A 20,794-nucleotide genomic window follows, 5' to 3' on the forward strand; every position below is an offset into this window, starting at 1 on the left:
AATCTGTGGGCTCGGGTCGTGGCTCAGAGGTAGAGCATGCACCTAGCATGCGCGAGGCACTGGGTTCGATTCTCAGCACCAGATAAATCAAAATAAAGACACTGCACTGTATCCACCTATAACTAAAAAATAAAAATTTTTTTTTTAAAAAAAGTAATTTAAATCACCATCTCCCACTTCTTCAGCTCCTTTCAATTCTAGCTTCACCCTTCGCCCACGGAACGTTTCTACAAAGTCCAACAATCACTCTATTGGGTACCCAATTCAATGGGCTCCTTACTTGACTCTAACTGTATAAAAAAATGCTGGCCATGTAGACATACCATTTTCCTGACACTAGGTCTACCAAATTCCTTCTGCTTCCCTTCCTAATATGAGTCTCCAAAGGTTTGAGCCTTCTAATCTCTGCATTCAATACTTTTTCTGAATGGCCTTACTCAAACCACTGTTTTAACTACTACCTGCACTGAAGCTTCTCCAAACCTAAAAATGTCTTTCTTTTTTAGATGGTGGTCTCAGTATGTTGCTCAGGCCGGCAGTCTCGAACTACTGGGCTCAAGTAATCAATCCTCTTGCTTCAGCCTTCTGAGTGGCTGGGCCACAAGCACCTTACCCAGCTTAAAAAAAAAAAAGAGAGAGACACTAGGTATCAAACCCAGGGCCTTGCACATGCTAGATAAGAGCTACATCTTCAACACTTGAAAAACTATGAATGCGGGGCTGGGGATGTGGCTCAAGCGGTAGCGCGCTCACCTGGCATGCGTACAGCCCGGGTTTGATCCTCAGCACCATATACAAACAACAATGTTGTGTCTGCCGAAAACTAAAAAATAAATATTAAAAAAAAAAAAAATTCTCTCAAAAAAAAAAAAAAAGAAAGAAAACTATGAATGCAATGCACAAGTAGGTTTCAACTACTTAATAATGACAGACTAGCCCAGAAGTCAAGATATATTCAATACCCAACTACAGTGTATCTCTACTTACAGGACTGACAGCCACCTCAAAGAAAACATGACCTGAACAAAACAAAATTCTTAGCTTAAATTTGTTATACTTTGTCCTGTATTCATTATACTGACTGCAATACCATCCATTCAGTTTTCAAACCAGTAACCTAAAAATTAACCTACACTGTCCATCAATGGATGAATGGTAAAGAAAATGTAGTGCATATATACAAAATGGAGTTTTACTCAGCCATAAGTAAAAATAAAATAATGTCATTTGCAGGAAAATGGATGAAACTTGAGAAAATTATGCTAAGCAAAATAAGCCAAACTTAGAAAGTCAAGGATTGCTGTCCTATAAGGAAGGTACACAGGAAAAAGGAAAAGAACGGTGGAAGTAGATCTCATGAAAATCCAAGGGAGATCAGTAGAGTATAGAAAAGGGACCAGAGGGAGGGAAGAAGAGGAGAAAAGGGAAACACTGGAGAATAATATTGGCCACATTATATTGTTATATCATATATAAACAAGTAACAACAAATCCCACCACCACATACAACTATAATATGCCAATAAAAGAAAAAAACTTTAAACACCAAAAAAAAAAAAAAAAAAAAAGCTGGGGTTGTGGCTCAGCAGTAGAGCGCTTGCCTAGCACGTGCAAGGCCCTGGGTTCGATCCTCAGCACCACATAAAAATAAATAAAGGTATTGTGTCCAACTACAAACAAAAAATAAATGTTTAAAAACAAAAGCTCTACTCTCCTGCCTTTATCCTCACCCGAGTTAGACTGTCTATAGTTTCTTAAACTTACACCTGTAGTTTTTCTCACTGCCATCACCACTGCCTTAGTTGAACATATTTTCACTATTTACTTGTATTACTAATGAAGCCTAAATGATCTCTCCGCCTCTTGTCTGATCCACTAACAATTCTTTCTCCAAAATGTTTCCAGAAGCCAAAAGACAAACTAGATCTCAAAAGCACAGAGGGGGGCTGGGGGTGTGGCTCAAGCAGTAGTGTGCTCACCTGGCATGCGCAGGTTGCTGGGTTCGATCCTCAGCACCACATAAAAATAAAATAAAGATGTTGTGACCACATAAAAATAAAATAAAGATGTTATGTCCCACCAAAAAGTATAAAATAAATATTTAATAAAAAAAAAAAAAAAAAAAAAAAAAAAGCACAGAGGACTCCTCCACAGTTCTGGGACAGAATGCAAACTGTTGAGTTCAATACACAGGCCTCCATGACCTGGCTTCAGCACCATTCTAGCCACTACCTTCTCTCTCTTCACCTGCTCATCCTAAAACAACTCATGGTGCTTACATTCTATAATTTGATGGAAGCTCTTCCATCTGTCTTGTACACTCACCTTTCACACCTCTGCCTGGTTAATTCCAGGAATTTAAAAATTCTTTTTTTATAAAATTCAGATTCATTTTTAAAGTACTCCACTATCGATTCTGATAGAATCCTGGATTTGAGAACCGCCAGGATGCAATGCATCCCCAGTGTCATCACATCTGGGAGGCTGGTCTGACCAAACCTCACTTCCAGTTTGTCTTTGATGACCTCCTTCTCTATTCCCTCACGAATCCGTTCAAATTTCTATCACTGCACTTATCAGGGTGAACTTCTGTTTACTTACCTGCTTCCTCCACCCGCCCCCAGCAAATGAAAGTCTGTTAAGGCAAGGACCTGCTCCATATATATCCATACTTTACATTTACCTCCAGTGATGGGTATATGTTGTGATTGAAAAACAAAAAGTCTTAATAGTTTAAAAGAAATAATAATAATTACCTTGGCAATCAGCCTGCAGAGATGTGCTCCTCAGTTGAGATTGCTTGGCTTATCTGTGAATGAGTGACGATTTGCATTCATATATATTCAGACTTTGGCTCCCTAAAAAACATTTCTGAAATTAAAAAAGAAGTACAACGCACGAAGTGGCTTCTATATCTTATGCGGGCCTTGCATCAACCCTCCAGAGTGGGCCACCTGAAGAGGAAGCTCGGGCAGGCTACAGGAGATGAATTCAAGCAATGAATGAAATAAGGGTAGAACTGCCAATTCTAACCCGTAGGTCCTCAGGGCACTGTCCCAACTCAGGGCCCAGCTAGGCACTGGGGCAAACATTCCCCAAATTAACAAGTGCTGGTAACCTCCGTCCCAGGCTCTCCAGGAACTCGCCCTCCTCCGGGTTCTCTGCCCCTGGGGGTCGGTCCGTTTCGCGCAGGCGGCGCAACCTCGGGCACAGCTCCCTCCGGGACACAGCCCAGGGAACCGAGTCCCTGTGGCCGCTGTCAGCGCCGCGTCTCCTGCAGGCGGGGCGGGCGGGCAGGCCTACGGGCGAACCCCCTCTCCGGAGCCAGCCGACGGGGACTGCGTCCAGGACAGCCGCGAGGAGAACCCCCAGCCCGGGGCCACCGCGCAGCGCCAAGCCCACAGTTCGCTCACACGAGAGCGCGGGCGGGCGTCCCGGCGCCTGGGCCCGGCGTGCAGGGCACAAAGGGCGGCCGGCCGGCCGGCCTCCGGGGACACTCCCGCCGCGCGCCGCGACCCCGCTGGGGACAGCGCCGCCCCACCCCCACCTCGGCTTCGCGCGCCGCGACGGTTACTCGTGGCGACCTCGCGCGCGCTCACGCACGGCCCGGCCTGCTAGCCCGGTGCCCGCCGCCCTTCTCACCGCGCTCGGCCCTACACTAGGCGCCGGCCCACCTTCATGCTTGAGCCCAACAGTCGGCCGCGGGCGGAAATACGGGCCGCGGCGGGGCGCCCAACCCGCAGTCGCAGCGAGCGCAAACTCCGCCCCTGAGCGGCGTCCACCGTCTGCAAGCCCCGCCCCCTCTCGGCTGGCTTGTTTTGGTGCGCCGAGGGGGCGGGGCGTGGGAAGACAAGCAGCGGGGCGCCGCGGGCAGGCCCCAGCCGGATGCTAACGTCACTTCCGGGACGCAGGGGTTTGACCAATCAGAGGAGCCCGTCGAAGTGAACTGGAAAGCTGGACCTGGGGCCACGCCCCAGGCACGCCCCCTGGGCGGGGCGGCTCCCCACAAGCGCGGCCCAGGGCGGGTTCGGCGCCCACCTCCCGCCGTTTCCGTTTCGTGGTTGCTTTTAGTGCCTCAGGTGTTTCGGGAGTGGTGATAAGGCTGGCGAAGGAACGTTTCCTTACCTTCGGTCTTACTCTGGAGACCTAAAACATGCTCTCACCCAAACGCGTCACCCGTGCAGAACGCAGACCCCGAGTCCCCGGAGACGGCGAGCGTCATGGGCAGTGCACGCGGTGCGGGTGTCCCCGAGGCGCAGGTGGCTCGCTGTGACCCCGCGGGGGCGCCCCGTTGCTCACGCCGGGGAGCGCGGGCAGGAACCCCGTGGTGCGACTCGCGCCGAGGGCGAGGGCGCTGCGACAGTCCTGCCGGGGACAGCCCCAACCCGAGACTGAGCCGGGGCCGGCCGGGCAGAACGGGACCCCGGCCGCGGAACGTTCCAGAAGGGGCGTGGCCTGCCACAGGGGCGGTGACCGTTGGGGCGCCCGGCCTGCGAGCCAGGACCGTTAAAGGTTGCGGCCGCCTGCGCTCCCCAGCGAGGGTCCAGACGGTACCCGTGCGGTCGCGGAGTCTTCTTGGAACGGTGCTTCCGCCCGGCGCCTCTGACACGCTGGAGCTGCCGGGGAGGGTGCCAAAGCCACCCGCGTCGTGCCCTGTCGTGCCCGCGCAGAGGTCATGACGTGGGCCGGGCCGGGCACCAGTCCAGGGAAGGACGTGACTGCGAGCTGCCCGCCCGGTTCGGGCGGCCCGGCGCCGGGGCTTTTAGTGCTGACGAAGATGTTTCTTCTTATGGCGGGAGGGAGGGATCGAAGACCAGACCTTAATGCGTCTTCGCACCAACACGGTCATAAAATGTATTTTTTTGGTACCAGGGATTGAACCAAGAGGCCCTTTACCACATCCCAGACCCTTTTTATTTTTGAGACAAGGTCTCGCTAAATTGATACTGGTCTCAAATTTGAGATCCTCCTGCCTCAGCCTCTCCAGTCGCTAGGATTATAAGCGTGTACCCAGCGCTTGGCTTTGTTTTCCTTTTTTAATGGAGAAAAACACCGTAAAGACAAAATTGCATAGGGCCTTTCTTTATAATCATCCCGTTTTTGTGATTATTGGTGAACAATAATAGTATATTTACTATTAAGTTTTTCATACTTTCTATTGAATTATACTGATTGCATTTTTTCTACAAATTATTTTCCACACTCCAGATCATGTCCTGAGATTCACAGATCCACAGTGTATTCAGGAATAGTGGAACCCCAAACTTATACAACCTGCATTAAACGAAAGCACTGCAATAAAATTTTGAATACAAAAGTGGAAATGAAAATTACTTTGTATTTGGAAGGAATAAATAATATAAATCCCAGCGGCTCAGAAGGCTGGGGCAGGAGGATCCCAAGTTGGAGACAAGCCTCACAAAGGTCCGAAACAACTTGGGGAGACACTGTCAATAAAAAGGGCTGGAGATGTGGCCCAAGGATTAGGCACCCCGGGTTCAAACCCTGGTACAAAAAAATTTTAAAAAATAAAAAATCCAGGAAAAAAAAAGAGCAGGACATTTAAACTACCAACAATTCTATGAAAGTTTCATTTTGACTACATATAGTTATCTAAATCGACAATGAAATGTAAGATGATTTTTTTATACTAAAAACAGGTAATTGTCCTTTTTCTGGCAAAAATTGATCAAATCTATTAAGTTTAGAAAAGTCTTTCAAATTAATGATCTAGTTTGATGATGCCATGTAAATTTTTAGGATTATCAAGCCTTTTTTCATTTATGAGTTGTAAGATGTCAGAGAACTCAACCAAGTTTTCTAGTGTGGTGATTGAGCCTACTTTGGATGGACCACTCAATTACCAAATCATCCTATTTGTTCTCAATTTTAGATACATACTATGAGTTTTATACTTCAGAGTATCATATTAAAAGAGCAAGTTAGGGTCATATTTTACCTATTTGATCATGTAACTCATTCCACTACATCATTTGGCTTATCAACAATCAAGACTATTACTCATTATTTCAATTTCAAATGGACCTTTTCTTAAATTTTCCCTCATGATAATGTCTATTGGGGCTGGGAGTGCTCAGTGGTACAAAACTTGCCTAGTATACACAAGGCCCTGGTTTCCATCCCCAGTACTACAAAAAGAAGGATGATGGCATCTATTGACTTCATCATTGTTCATCTTCATTTTGCCTTGTGTTCCATAAATTGTTGCCAGCTTTATATACCTATTTATATAATCTACACATAGTGATACACAATAAAATATCTAGCTTTTATGATTAATGTTAATACCTCCATACTTTGTGTAGCCATCTTTATTCAAGGTATGACATTTCTGTAGCAATCTCCTTCTCTACACTCAGCTGATGGAACTGCTGTTCAGATAGCTACGTCTGCATCAGTCACCACAGATTCACTTAGCCTGTTCTAGAACTCAGTATCCATGAGATTTACATTCTGGTCTCTTAGATCTGCCTGCCTTTGTTCAATATAAAATCAATGTGATTCACAGATGTTGCTGCAGGCACCTGTCATTCAATTTTATTTTTGGATTTCATTAAATGAATATACCATGATTTGTGCTTTTTCCCCCACGCATCTGTTATTAGATATTTAGATCAATGCAAGTTTGGGGATATTATGAATAAAACTTAAATATGTTAAAGACTACTATGATATTATGTTAAAGACTACTATGGCACAATTATTTTAATAGATACATTTTCACTTAACTTGGATAAATATCCATGAGTGAAACAGCTGGATTACAGGCTAGGTGTATGTTTTTATGAGATATTATCAACTCATTTTCAAAAATGGCAATACCCTCCTACATTCCCATAAACAATGTATGGGTTCCACTTGTCTCATTACCTTGTCAAGACTCTTTATTCTTATTCTTTTTAGTGCTTGTTGTTCTGGGGGGTTAGAAGCACACACTTTGTATTTCCCTGATAATCAACGATGTTAGTCATCTTGTCACTAATTCTTGGCAATTAGTGTATCTCTTTTTGTGAATTGTTTGCACAAGTCCATTGGCCATTTTAAAACTGGATCATTTGTCTTATTAAATAGAGTTCTGTACATATTCTGGGTAATAAGGCCTTTGTTTTTATGTATTTGTTGCAAATATTTTCTTCCAGTTTGTGGCTTGCATTTTTTGTGAACTTTAGAGTGTCTTTAGGAGAACAGAAGCTTTAAATTGTAATGAAATCCAGTTTATCAATTGCTTCCTCAGTGGTTAGTGCTTTTAGTGTCCTATCTGAAACTTAAAAAGATTTTTCCTAGGGCTAGGATTGTGGCTCAGAGGTAGAGTGCTCGCCTACCATCTATAAGGAACTGGGTTTGATCCTCAGCACCACATAAAAATAAAATAAAGTTATTGTGTCCACCTATAACTAAAAAATTGGTCATATATTTTCTTCTAGAAATCTTAAAGTTTTCATTATTTATTTTCTGTGTGTTTGGGAGAAGTTGGAGTCTAGATTCGATTTTTCAAGTAAATATACATCTGTTTGTTCCAGAACTACATTTTGAAAAGATTATCATCTTGGCACCTGTGCCATTGTTCATGTATTCACTCAGTCTCAGAGGAGAACTTACGGCTGTAAATACTTTCATTAAAAAAAGAAAGGGGGAAGCAGAGGCAAGATGGTTTACATCTCGAATGGACAAGTGTCCAGAGTCAGTCCCCACGGAGACTATCTTTTTGATAACAGATTTCTTTGGGAGAATAGGTGAGTTTGTGGTTTTGTTTCTTAAAACTCTGCTTCAACAAGATATGAAAAAAAAAAAAAAAGAGGCTATGGAAACTAATCTGATTCCAGATATGATGATGGAAGAGGGCCACCAGGAAACCCTCCCGGAAGAATGGGTTGAATCAATCATCTTCAGGGCACAAGCCCTCCCACAAGGGGTGGTGGATGTCTGCTCTAAGAAGCAGACAACTAAACATATGCATCCATAGCAGAAGGAAACTGTTAAGAAGCCGAGGGCTGACCTTGCTAGACAAGTATGAATGAGTACGTCTAAATAAGGATTGCTCTGTGTCCTCACAGATCATTGAGGTCATGCTGGGAATTCCCTCTGTAGGGATCTGGCCTGACATGCAATTCCATAGTGCACGTTTGTCTCATCTTTTTTGTATAATTCATTAAAGTATTAATATAGTTTTAATATGTAAATAAACTTTTAGGTTGTAAAACTGGTTCCTCATCTTTATATAATTAATCGCAAAACACTCTAAACCTGAAGAAAATAAAGGCTGCATATTAAAAAAAATCAAATTGCCTTACACTTTGAGAAACTATAGAAAGAAGAGCAAAGAGAATCTAAAGTTAACAAAAGGAGTAAATAAGAATGGAGATAAATGAAAGAGAATAGAAAAACTGACAAAAATTTCATTCTTTGAAAAGATTAGCAAAATTGGTATTCTGGGCTACATGTATGTTTTCCCCAAATTTGTTAATCCTCAGTGGGATAGTTATTACTGGGTAAGGTCTTTGGGAGATAACTAGTTCATGAGGATGGCACCTTCAGCTTGGGATCAGTATCTCAGAGGAAGGAGCTTGCTTCCTGTCTCTGAATCCTCCTCCAGGTGAAAAATGTAACCTGGAGATGTCTCCTAATGAAGAGCACCCCACAAAATCCTATATCTGCTAGCACCTTACTCTTTTATTTAAATGAATTTTTTTAAACAAAATACATTTTTAATTTATTTGTTTATTGTATGTGGTGCCAGGAATCGAACCCTGTGCCTCAGGCATGCTAGGCAAACTCTCTACTACTGAGCCCCAGCCCCAGCCCACACCTTAGTCTTGTTATTTCCTAAATTCCAGAACTATGGGAATAAATTCCTGTGGTTTAAACACATGCCAGGCTGTAGTATTCTGTAATAGCCACACAAACTTGATCAAATAGTTAGCAAATGTTTAACTATAATGACAAAAAGAGAGGCTCAAATTACTTAAATGAGAAAGGGGGACTGGGCACAGTGGCACACTCCTGTAATCCCGGTGATTTGGGAGGCTGAGACAGGAGAATCACAAGTTCAAAGGCAGCCTCAGCAACTTATGAGACCCTGGCTCTATAAACAAAATATAAAAAAGGGCTGGGAATGTGGCTCAATGATTACGTGCCCCTGGGTTCAATCCCCAGTACCCTCCCCCCAAAGTGTGGAGACATTCTACTGACTTCACAAAAATAAAAAGGATTATCAGTTATCCGAGAATACTGGGATCAATTGTATGCCAATAACAGATGAGTAACGTAAACAAATTCCTAGAAACCAGTTGTTAAAACTGACTTAATAAGAAATAGGAAACCTGAGGCTGGGGATGTGGCTCAAGTGGTAGTGCGCTCGCCTGGCATGTGCGGGGCGCTGGGTTCGATCCTCAGAATCACATAAAGTAAAACAAAGATATTGTGTCCAAAAACTGAAAAATAAATATTAAAAATTATCTTTCTCTCTCTCACTCTCTCTTTACACTCTTTGAAAAAAAAAGAGAAAGAAATAGGAAACCTTAAGGGTCCTATAGCAATTGAAGAGATTAAAGAAGGAAGGAAGGAAGGAAGGAAGGAAGGAAGGAGGAAGGAAGGAAAGAAGGAAGGAAGGAAGGAAGGAAGGGAGGGAGGGAGGAAGGAAAGAAATCTAGGATAGCCTTGCTGGTGAATTCTACCAAACTTTTAAAGAATTAACATCTCATTCTTTGAGATCAACATTACCTTGATACCAAAGGCAGAAAAACCCATCACAAGAAAATAAAATCACAAACCATGTCTTTATGACTAGACATGCAAAAACCTTAAAAAAAATTACAAGCCAAGTCCAGTATTAGACCACACTACCATGAGTCAGTGGTATTTGCCCCAGGAATAGAAGGCTGGTTCCATAAACACAAATCAATCATTTCCTACACCAAATCAGAGGAAAGATGTTGGATTTTCATGTCTCTAAATACTTCATGATGGGCTGGGGTTGTGGCTCAGTGGTGGGGTGCTTGGGTTCAATCCTCAGCACACATGCAAATAAATAAACAAAATAAAGGCATTGTGTCCATCTATAACTAAAAAAGACTAATTAAGAAAATAGTTCATGATTTCTCTTGGATTTCTTCTTTGATGTTTTTATTGCGTTAGACTATTTTCTTTAATTTCTACATGAATTTTAAATTGTTTTTATATCTTCTACTTTCATTTCTAGTTTTCATAGCATTAGGACATACTTTTCATGATTTCAAACTTTTTAAACTAATTGAGAATTGTTTTGTAACCTAATATATAATTAGTTCTAGACACTGTTTCATGTGCACATGAAAAAAAATGTAAATCCTATTGGAAAGTTCTCGTGTATTTCCATTCCGTCTGCTTGGTTTATAGTGTCATTTGAGTTCTCTGTTTCTTTAATGAAATTTTGTTATATCCATTATTGGAAGTAGAGCATTAAAATGTCCAAATACTACTGTAAAATCATCTAAATCTCTTTAATTCCATCAATTTCTGGTTAACTCTTTGGAGGGACTCTGTTATCAAATGTTTGTGTGTTTCCAACATATCTTCTTGATGGCTTAATATTTGTATCATTATATCACATCCTTTTTTGACCCTTGAAACAATTTTGTCTTAGTTGCATGGCATTAGTATAACCACTCCAGTCTGCTTCTGGTTATTTTTTGCAAAGAGTAGTTTTCGAAGTTTTCATTTTCAACTGTTTTTTAATCTAAAATGAGTCTCTTATAGATAGCATCAATTGGATCATTTTCCCATCTACCAATCTACGCTTTATCATTCAAGAGTTCAATCCAGTTTTTTATTTTATTTTTGCTTGTGCTTCCTTGTGGTGATGAGGATCAAACCCTAGGGCCTTGCACTCACAAGGCAAGTGCTCTAACACTGAGCTCCACCCCAGCCTGCAATCTACTTAAATTTACAGCAGTTATTGGTAAGATTCCTGCCACTTTTCTGTGCTTTTGTGTCTTCTTTTTGTCAGTGCCTCCACTGCCGCCTTCCTTAGTGTTGACATCTTTTCTGGCATGGCACTTTAACTCCCCATCATTTCTTTCACTGTGTGCTTTTGAGTTACCTTCTTAGCAGTTGCTCAGGAAATTACCTTGCCCATCTTGATAGGATAGCACTCCTATGTGGAGTCATACCAATTTAATTTAAATAGTCTACAAGATCTTTGCTACTACCTTATGTCATTATTGGCCACTCATATTATAAGGTCCTTGCTTAGCATCTGAATGGCCATTTTAAAGAAAAAGTCTCGCTTTCCTGCCCAAGGGTGTTTCTGAGAAGGGCTCACCAATCCTTCATACCAACCCAACCCCTAACAGCAGGCATCAGGACCCACCTGTCTATGATTCATGAGCCTCCCCCATGAAAGTCCTAGAACCCAAGCCTGTTTTGCCTTTCTCTGCTATAGAGATGGCCTTTGTCAGCTGGGACAAATAAACTCTGTTACAGTAGTTATTTGTTAGTGACTTTCCTGAATTTTTATATAAATTGTATTCTTTGGTCAATATTTTAAAGTTTTTTTGTTTTACACAGGGGTGCTGAGAGCCACAGCCAAGTCGGAATGACGCATGGCATTTTGCCAGAAGGAAGTGGTTGACAGGTGACCCCAGCGAGCCATTGAGATGATGATGGTTCAGTTAAGCTGTGTATTCAGTTGTATATAGACCCCTGCTGTCCGCCTGGGGTAACCACTACTTTGGAGATCTCACGGGGATTCCTGGGGAGTTTGCATTGGTTGATGGAGTTCCCGTGAAGGGAACTCCGGTTGGTGTGTGGTGTTCCTGAGGGCCGCGTGGGTGGCGTCCGGGGGAGTTCGGAAATAAAGTTTGTGGCTGCTTGAGCGGCTCATGATTTGTGCCCAGCCAGACTGCAGCATTTGGTGGCCCGTAAGGGGAACGCCTGAAGCTTGGAGGTAAGTGAAATTGCTCGCCCCTGAGGGAATGGGTAACCATTAAAAGATTCTTCTTTGTTTTAAGTTGACAGTCCCTGGAGATGGGTAGGACAGAAGCAAAACCACTCATATCTGAGGAAAAACTATTTGCGTCTGAGGAACAGATAGGGAGAAAGGACGGATGGACATTTCAGGAGGATAGAAAAGCTGATATAATGAATTTTTGTTTCATTTTGTCTCGGTTTTGTTTTGCATTATCTTAGTGAGGGGTATCTTCGTCACGGAAATATGGAATTAAAAATTAGTAAGAACCAAACCGAAAGGGCGTTAAATAAAGTGCTAGAGGAGGGAGGCATCTCAGTAAAATCAAGAACAGTTAGGGCATACGTTAAGACGATACAAAGGTGTAGCCCATGGTTCACTAAAGAGGGACTGTTAAATATATCATAATGGAACCATCAGGGTAAAGATTTTAAAAAGATACAAAAGGAAAGCCCAGGAACTCTGCTAGTTGGCACATTACCATTATGGACGTTGGTACAATCTTGTTTGCTTAGTCTAGGAGAAGACATCTTACATCAAGTAAAAGAGGAAGTCTCTCAAGTTAGTCAGACAAAGGAAAAAAGTTTAGAGGAGGAAGGGCTATCAGGGGAAAAGTTACAACAGGAGGCTGCTACTAACACCTTTCTACCTTTTTATCACCAAAGGGTGTAAGTGTCCAACCAACAGCTCCACCTATGGAGACAACATATGCTGGGGGGTCCCCAACCCCCGTAGTTGATAGATGGGATCCTGAGACAGGACCTCAAAGATTAGCATGCCCTGTATTTGAGGTGGCAAGAGGGCAGCGAAATCACCATGTTTTAGATTTCAAAACAGTGAAGCAGCTAAAAGAGGCTGTAACAACCTATGGTCCTCAAGCACCCTTCACTGTAAGCATGGTCGAATCCATTACCAACTTGAACATGACGCCAGCAGATTGGACTAGTATGTGTAAAGCTGTGCTAAATGGAGGACAATACCTGTTGTGGAAGGTTGCAAATGAGGAATTTTGCACGGAGACGGCTAGGCGAAATGCAGTAGCCGGTTATCCTCAGAGAAATCTAGATATGTTGTTAGGAAAAGGACCTTATGAGGGTCAGCTACAACAAATTGCATATGATCCTGCTATATACTCACAAATTGCTGCAGATGCAGTTAGGGCATGGAAGACTTTACAAGGACATGGAGATTTACAAGGCCAATTATCTAAGGTAATACAAGGAGCTAATGAACCTTACACTGAATTTGTAGATAGGCTTATTCAAACAGCTACCAGAGTTTTTGGGGATACAGAGCAAGCAATGCCATTAATTAAATAGCTACCCTATGAGGAAGCAAACAAATGGTGCAAGGAGGTAATTAGACCATGGCAACATGAAGATTTAAACACATATATTAAATTGTGTAGAGACAATAATGAACAAAGGCAAGTCTTGGCAGCTGCAGTACAACAGGCTTTAGATGCCGGGCCGAAAACATGCTACAATTGTGAACAAACAGGACATTTTAAAAGGAATTGCCCCATAGGAGGAGGGTTTAACAAAACTAGGTATCAAAGGGGTAGAATACCGGGTATTTGCCCACGATGCCATAGAGGGAGATATTGGGCTAATGAATGCTGTTCTCAAACCACCATAGAGGGTACTCTGTTATCAAAAAACAGACAAAAACCAGGTGTTTACCCACGATATCGTGGAGAAAAGCATTGGGTCCATTGCCAAAAAATAGACAGGGGGGCCCAATGCTCCGGGGCCCACGACCACAAATATAGGGGCAATGGAGGAACCCAGCAACACCATCAGGGTAGTGCCCAGGACACATTATCCATTAGATCCCTCATCAGACAAACCAGAGGGAACACAGGGTTGGACATCTGTGCCTCCGCCAGAGCAATACAAACTCCAGAGATGGGAGTTCAAATCATTCCCACAGGGGTAAAAGGACCTCTTCCCCCAAGGAACAGTAGGCTTATTATTTGGACACAGTTCTTCTACTCTAAAAGGACTTATGATAAGTCCTGGGGTAATTGATCCCAATTATGAAGGTGAAATAAAAATTATAGCCAGTTCTCCAAGGGGTATATCAGTAATTTCACCAGGAGATAGAATAGCAGAGTTATTAATAATACCCAGCCTAGGGCTGGGGATGTGGCTCAAGTGGTAGCGCGCTCACCTGGCATGCGTGCGGCCCAGGTTTGATCCTCAGCACCACATACAAACAAAGATGTTGTTTCCGCCAAATACTAAAAATATAAATATTAAAATTCTCTCTCTCTTAAAAAAAAAAATAATACCCAGCCTACATGATAAATTTTCCAGCCGTACTATAGAAAGAGGTTCCAGGGGATTAGGCTCCACGGGTGTAGATTGGGCTATGCTTTCTTTAAATTTAGATTCTCGCCCCATGCTAAAACTAAATATTCAAGGACATGAATTTAATGGACTACTGGATACAGGTGCAGACCTTAGCATCATCTCTCATCAAGAATGGCCAAAACATTGGCCATTACAACAAGCTACTCAAATGCTTCGAGGCCTAGGAGTGGCGACTAATCCCCATAGAAGTGCAATGGTATTAGATTGGAAGGATCCTGAAGGATGTGAAGGAACTATACAGCCATATGTATTGGATCATCTTCCTATAAATTTATGGGGACGAGATGTCCCAGATCAATTAGGTTTGACATTAACAAATAACATCAATCCAAATGCGCCCACTATTAGGGCTAGGCAAGGTTTTAGGAAAGAAAAAAGATTAGGAGAACAAGAACAAATAGATCAAGGAACAGACAGACATGGATTGGGTTTTCAGGAGGGGTCACTGAGACAATAAAAATTACTTGGAAATCAGAAAGACCAGTGTGGGTTCCTCAGTGGCCCCTGACTGAAGAAAAGATACAAGCAGCCCATGACCTGGTCAAACAACAATTAGCGGAGGGACATATACAACCTTCCATATCTCCCCATAATACTCCCATTTTTACCATCAAAAAGAAATTTGGTAAATGGAGATTATTGCAAGATTTAATAGCCATTAATAATGAGATGGTTATTATGGGACCTGCTCAATCAGGGATTCCCCAACTGTCTGCTTTGCCAAAAACCTGGTATGTTTTAGCTATAGATATTAAAGATTGTTTTTTTCAATTCCAATTCATGCTGAGGATAGTCCACGTTTTGCATTTACTATCTCTGCACTGAATCATGAAGGTCCTGATCAGAGATATGAATGGAAAGTACTCCCTCAAGGGATGGCTAACAGCCCAACTATGTGTCAAATTTATGTTAACAAAGCAATCCAGCCACTTAGAAATCAAAATCCTGAACTACAAATATTTCACTATATGGATGATGTATTATTAGCACATAAAGATAAAAACACATTGGTAGAATGTTATGCCACACTTACAAACTTATTAAAAAATTATAATCTAGAGATAGCAATAGATAAAGTACAATTAAATTTTCCAATTAATTATTTAGGAGTTCTATTATCCTCAATCATGGTCCATCCACCAAAAATTCAAATACGAGTAGATCAACTCAAATCACTTAACGACTTTCAAAAGTTATTAGGAGACATGAATTGGATAAGGCCTTATCTAGGCATACCATCAGGAGAGTTGGGACCTTTATTTGATATCCTAAAAGGCCCATCAGATCCAAATTCACCCCGCATGTTAACGCCTGAAGCAAGAAAGGCATTAAAAATCATTGAAATATATATGGAAAATATGCATTTGGATAGAATTGATAAAGTTTGCCTTTATTATTTATTGTACTACCAACAAAAAATATTTCTACAGGAGTATTTTGGCAAGAAGGTCCATTATTATGGATACATTTATCTTATTCTCCTAACACTATTCTTACTAGGTATCCTGTGGCTGTAGGACAATTAATACTCAAAGGAATAAAAGCAGCTAAGGGAGTGTTTGGAATTTCTTCCAATAAAATTATTACTCCATATACAATGGATCAAATTGATGAGTTGGCTAATGAGTTAAATACTTGGCCAATAATCATGTGCAAATCTAATGTTTCATTTGATAACCACTTACCATCTAACCCTTTGTTGTCTTTTTGGTCTTTGCATCCTGTAGTTTTTCCAAAAATGACAAGAAAAACACCTATCATGAATGCTCCAAATATATTCACTGATGGGTCAAATAATGGTACAGCAGTAGTAGTTACCCCCTAATCAAACTTTTACATTTTTAGTACCCAAACAATCAGCTCAAAAGGTAGAGCTTAATGCAGCATTACAAGCTTTTGTGATGTTTAAAGATTCTGTATTTAGTTTTTTTCCCGATAGTCAGTATATAGTTAATGCTATGGTATCCCTTGAAGATGCTGTTAGGATTTCCCCTTCCTCTCCTGTTTTCTCTTTGTTTTCCACTATACAAAGTCTAATCTGGGACAGAAAAGATCCATTCTTTATAGGACATATCAGGGCACATACAGGATTGCCTGGAGCCCTTAGTTTGGACAATGATTTAGTACATAAAACTACACATGACATACATATTTTCTCTACACTAGAAGAAACTACAAATTTTCATAAAAAGTTCCATGTCGATGCTAATACTTTACAAAAGTGTTTTAAAATAACTAAGGAACAAGCTAGACAAATAATAAAACAATGTCAAAATTGTGTGACCTTTTTACCACAAGTTAATCTTGGAGTCAATCCTAGAGGACTGATACCTAACCATATTTGGCAGATGGACGTCACATACTTGCCAGAATTTGGAAAATTAAAATATTTGCATGTTACAGTTGATACTTCTTCCGGATTTTTGATGGGCTCCCTTCATGCCGGAGAAAAAACTAAAGATATTATAGCTCATTGCTTACAAAATTTTGCCACTGTGGGCGTTCCAAAACAGTTAAAAACAGATAATGGTCCTGGCTATACTTCTACCTCTTTGAAACAACTTTGCTCATCATTTGGCATTACTCATATAACAGGAATCCCATACAATCCACAGGGACAAGGCATAGTTGAAAGAGCTCATCAAACTATTAAAATGTACTTATTAAAGCAAAAAGAGGGAATTGGAAAGGGGTATATATCCCCCCAAAGATACACTTAAAATAACCCTTTTTAAATTTGGATTCATCAGGGCTTAGTGCTGCGGAAAGACATATGTGTCCAAAAAAATGTACATAAGCCCAAGGTACTTTGGAAGGATATTCTAAAAGGACAATGGAAAGGTCCTGACCTAGTGATTGTCTGGAGTCGGAGGTCTGTTTGTGTGTTTCCACAGGGAGAACAACAGCCGATTTGGATTCCAGAGAGACTAACCAAAGCGATTTCTACAGACCCAAAAGAAGATGACTTGGCTCAAATCCATAACAGCTGATATCCTTACATCTGCAACAGTGGTTCTCCCACACCTGGAGGCTAATGAATAATGAACACCATTAAAGCCTATTTCAAATATAAAAAACCTTGGGGCTTGCTTGTGGGAATACCTTCAGACCCATTATGCAAGTTACAGGAAGGATGGAATATCAAAAGAAGAGTAAAATCTAGGTGGTAACCAGGATGCTTTTTTTCAATATCTATTTTATTATTGCCCTTTCCCACATCATGAAGTTCTATTTTATTTTTTGAGGTCATACAGACCTAGGTTAATGTTTTTCTGATCAGTTCTATTTTTTGACTGTGGAGTTTTTAAACATTGCAATGGAGATTTTACCTGTGAAAAGCTACAAGGCCTTTACTATTGTCTTATGTGTTGTATGTTATGTGTGCACAGTTGTGTTTTGTGTTGTCTATATGTGCTTATGTCCATATATCATATATGAGGAGCGCTCCTGAAAAAAATGGATCCAAATATTTTTTATTATTCATGTGATTTAAATGGTGTAATTTAAATTGGGTAAACAGCTGTTGAGGATTGTTTTAATATGTGAACAAAAAAGGAGGTTAACAGATCTGTTTGTTTACTTTCACCTTTCCTTTTCATTATATTTAATAATTCTGTTCAGGATAATGTAAATTGTTCAGAAAATTGTTTTCTTAGTGCCTGCTGGAATGTTACATATTTTTTTTTTTAGCCATCGTTGCCAGAATTCCTATCTTCATCCCAGTGCCGGTGAAGACAAAGATAAAATCAAACTACAGCTTCTGCAATAGCTATCACAACAAACTGTATAAACTGATGCATCAATGAATAATGTAACTCAACAAGTGATGCTCAATCAAGGAGTCGATTTACTTTGGGAGGAAATGGACATATTAATAGATTCCTCTGCTTTGAACTGCTTGCAGAACTTGCCTGGACTATGTATCACTTGTATGAATTGTGAACTATCTGTTGGTGCAGCGAATTGTGGTAGTGCTGGAGTATCTTTGCTGATGGTGTCGGTGGTACAATTTTTCCAAAAGAGCCGTCATTTGGCTTGGTGTCGTGGCATTTTGCATCCTCCTCCCTTCTGCTTGCAAAGGCCAAATTTGGGGGCCAACAGAGGTGAGGCAAAGAACCTCACCCCCCCACGGGTACAAAGGCCAAATTTGGGGGCCACCAGAGATGAGGCAAAGAACTTCACCCCCCCCCCCCACTGGTGCAAAGGCCTATCCACAATTATGGCTGTATGCTGGACCAGTAGTCAATGACGGGTAAGATCTAATTGCAATGGTACCAACCTAAGACAGGAGGCTGACAGGTTGAGGTCAGCTCATCCGATGACGGGTAAGAACCATATGTAGTATTGGACAACCTAAGACAGGCATGGTCCCTAAGCCACATGCTTGGTGTTTAATTAAACAGAAGAGGGGAGATGCTGAGAGCCACAGCCGAGTGGGAATGATGCATGGCATTCTGCCAGAAGGGAGTGGTTGACAGGTGATGCTGGGGAGCCATTGAAATGATGATGGTTCAGTTAAGCTGTGTATTCAGTTGTATATAGACCCCTGCTGTCCGCCTGGGATGCCCGCTACTTTATGGAGTTCTCACGGGGATTCCTGGGGAGTTCGTGTTGGTTGGGGAAGTTCCAGTGGAGGGAGTTCCGGTTGGTGTGTGGTGTTCCTGAGAGGGCCGTGTGGGTGGCGTCCGGAGGAGTTGGGAAATAAAGTTTGTTCCTGCTTGAGTGGCTCTTGATTTGTGCCCAGCCAGACTGAGATACAGGGGACTAACACATCCTCTGGGTTCATTGCTAGGACACTGAAATTCTTCAATTATAAGTTGTGGCTGGGCTGGGGTTGTGGCTCAGCGGTAGTGCTCATCTAGCACATGTGAGGCCCTGGGTTTGATCCTCTGCACCACATAAAAATAAGTAAATAAAATAAAAGCATTGTGTTCAATCACACCTAAAAAGAAAAATATTAAAAATAATGGTGGCAGTAGCAGGCAGAATGATGGACATCCAAATCCCAGGATCAGTTTTGCAGATGTGGGGAGTATGTTTTGCAGAAGGCCCAGTAGCAGCAGCAGCAGATCTGTGTCATTCAGAGAATGATCTCCATGGTAGTGGCCATGGAGAGATTCCAGGTGTGTTTGGGGGTGGAATTGAAGGGATCTGCTAACAGAGGGGTTGTGGAGGTGGGGGAGGATGAAACAAGAATGACTTCTAGGTTTCTAACTTGAACAGCTAAGAGAAGGACACGCTGACAGACTAGGAAGCCTGGGGACTGGGATGGAGGTGGACTTCAAGGTGTGCGTGGTGTGCATGGGGGTGGTCAGGAGGTCAGGAAATTGTCAGTACCTTAACCTTGGGATGAAAGACACCACGGTGGAGGTGGCAAGGAGGCAGATGAACATTTTAACCTGGAGTTAGAAGAACCTTTTTTTTCAAGAGCCAAACCTTAATGTAGACATCAAGGGTGTCCCCAGTGAATTACTGATGGGGTTTCAGTACCTTCCATTCAAGTTACCAAAGTCAGAATCAAAACCCTGAAAGGTGAATCTGATGACCTCTTTGGATACCTACAAACTATACATCAACACATATGACGAAATATTAAAAAAGGAGGCATCTAGCAGAAGAAAGAAAATCAGATCCTGTAGCCTCCAAGAAAACAGACACCACAATGCTTCTGGAATCTTCGCCCCAAAAGATTCGCTCACTGCCAGTGCTCAACACTAAGCTGCTGTTTATGTGCTGCAGAGTCCTGGGCCTTTGTTGGCTAATGGAGGCTGTAAGAGACAATAAATAGCTGAAACACATGGGTACAGGAAAGTGCAGCCCATCAGCAGCTGGGCCATGGACCCTCATAAGGCAGTCACGGCTGTTTAAAAACAAACAAATTCTGTCATCCCAGCCTGCTTCCTGTGGGAAGGGTGGGTTTCTGTCTTTACCTAAGTCTACTAATCTTCCTTCCTCTCACTGCACCCCCACCCCCGCCCTCTCTTGCCCACTCTGGGGCCTCAGTCTTGCCAAGTCAGCTCTGATTTTCACAGAGTGAGCCCCTGAATCCATCTCTCCGGCAGGCTTTCCTCTTCAGCATTCTCTTGGGAGTCTGCTCAAATGTGCCCTAATGCAAGGTCTGCACCACCCGAAACATACTCATGGCTTCCCCAGGTAACCTACTCTACTTCCCTGGACACACACCGCCTCCCCTGTTTTTCCTTGCAAGTTCCTGGATTCTTACATGTAAAACAGGTGGTTGACAAAGGTAAGATGCATATGGTTTGCTTCTGCATGCCCACTTTGAGGGTTAGAGGCAGGGAGATAAGTGAGGAAAAAACTACAATGTAAAACTTACAAAGTACACAGTCACTGGGTAAAATTTTTAGTTCAAGTAATTACCCACTGTCACACACACAGTTGTGGGTCGCTTCCTCAAAGTCCATTCACCCCTTTGTCTGCTCACAGAACCCAT

The 20,794-nt window shown here is 42.1% G+C and overlaps 1 protein-coding gene across 8 annotated transcripts in view; it reads right to left on the reverse strand.

Annotated features, from left to right (window-relative positions):
- Positions 1 to 4,556, reverse strand: part of Setx (senataxin) — an 86,513-nt gene extending 81,957 nt beyond the window's left edge. For 3 of the 8 annotated variants that reach the window (XM_071601098.1, XM_027942538.2, XM_071601099.1), the window contains exons 1-2: positions 3,675 to 3,741; positions 2,757 to 2,858 (exon numbers count right to left, since the gene is read on the reverse strand). The gene's annotated coding sequence lies outside the window, so the exon portion shown is untranslated. Of the gene's footprint in view, positions 1 to 753; positions 824 to 1,979; positions 2,009 to 2,756; positions 2,859 to 3,674; positions 3,742 to 4,125 lie in introns of those variants that run through there. The other 5 variants (XM_071601094.1, XM_071601093.1, XM_071601096.1 and 2 more) reach the window with 5 other exon arrangements.
- Between the last annotated feature and the right edge of the window lie 16,238 nt (positions 4,557 to 20,794).

This window comes from Marmota flaviventris, chromosome 13 (assembly GCF_047511675.1).
Source record: "Marmota flaviventris isolate mMarFla1 chromosome 13, mMarFla1.hap1, whole genome shotgun sequence".
NCBI lineage: Eukaryota > Metazoa > Chordata > Mammalia > Rodentia > Sciuridae > Marmota > Marmota flaviventris.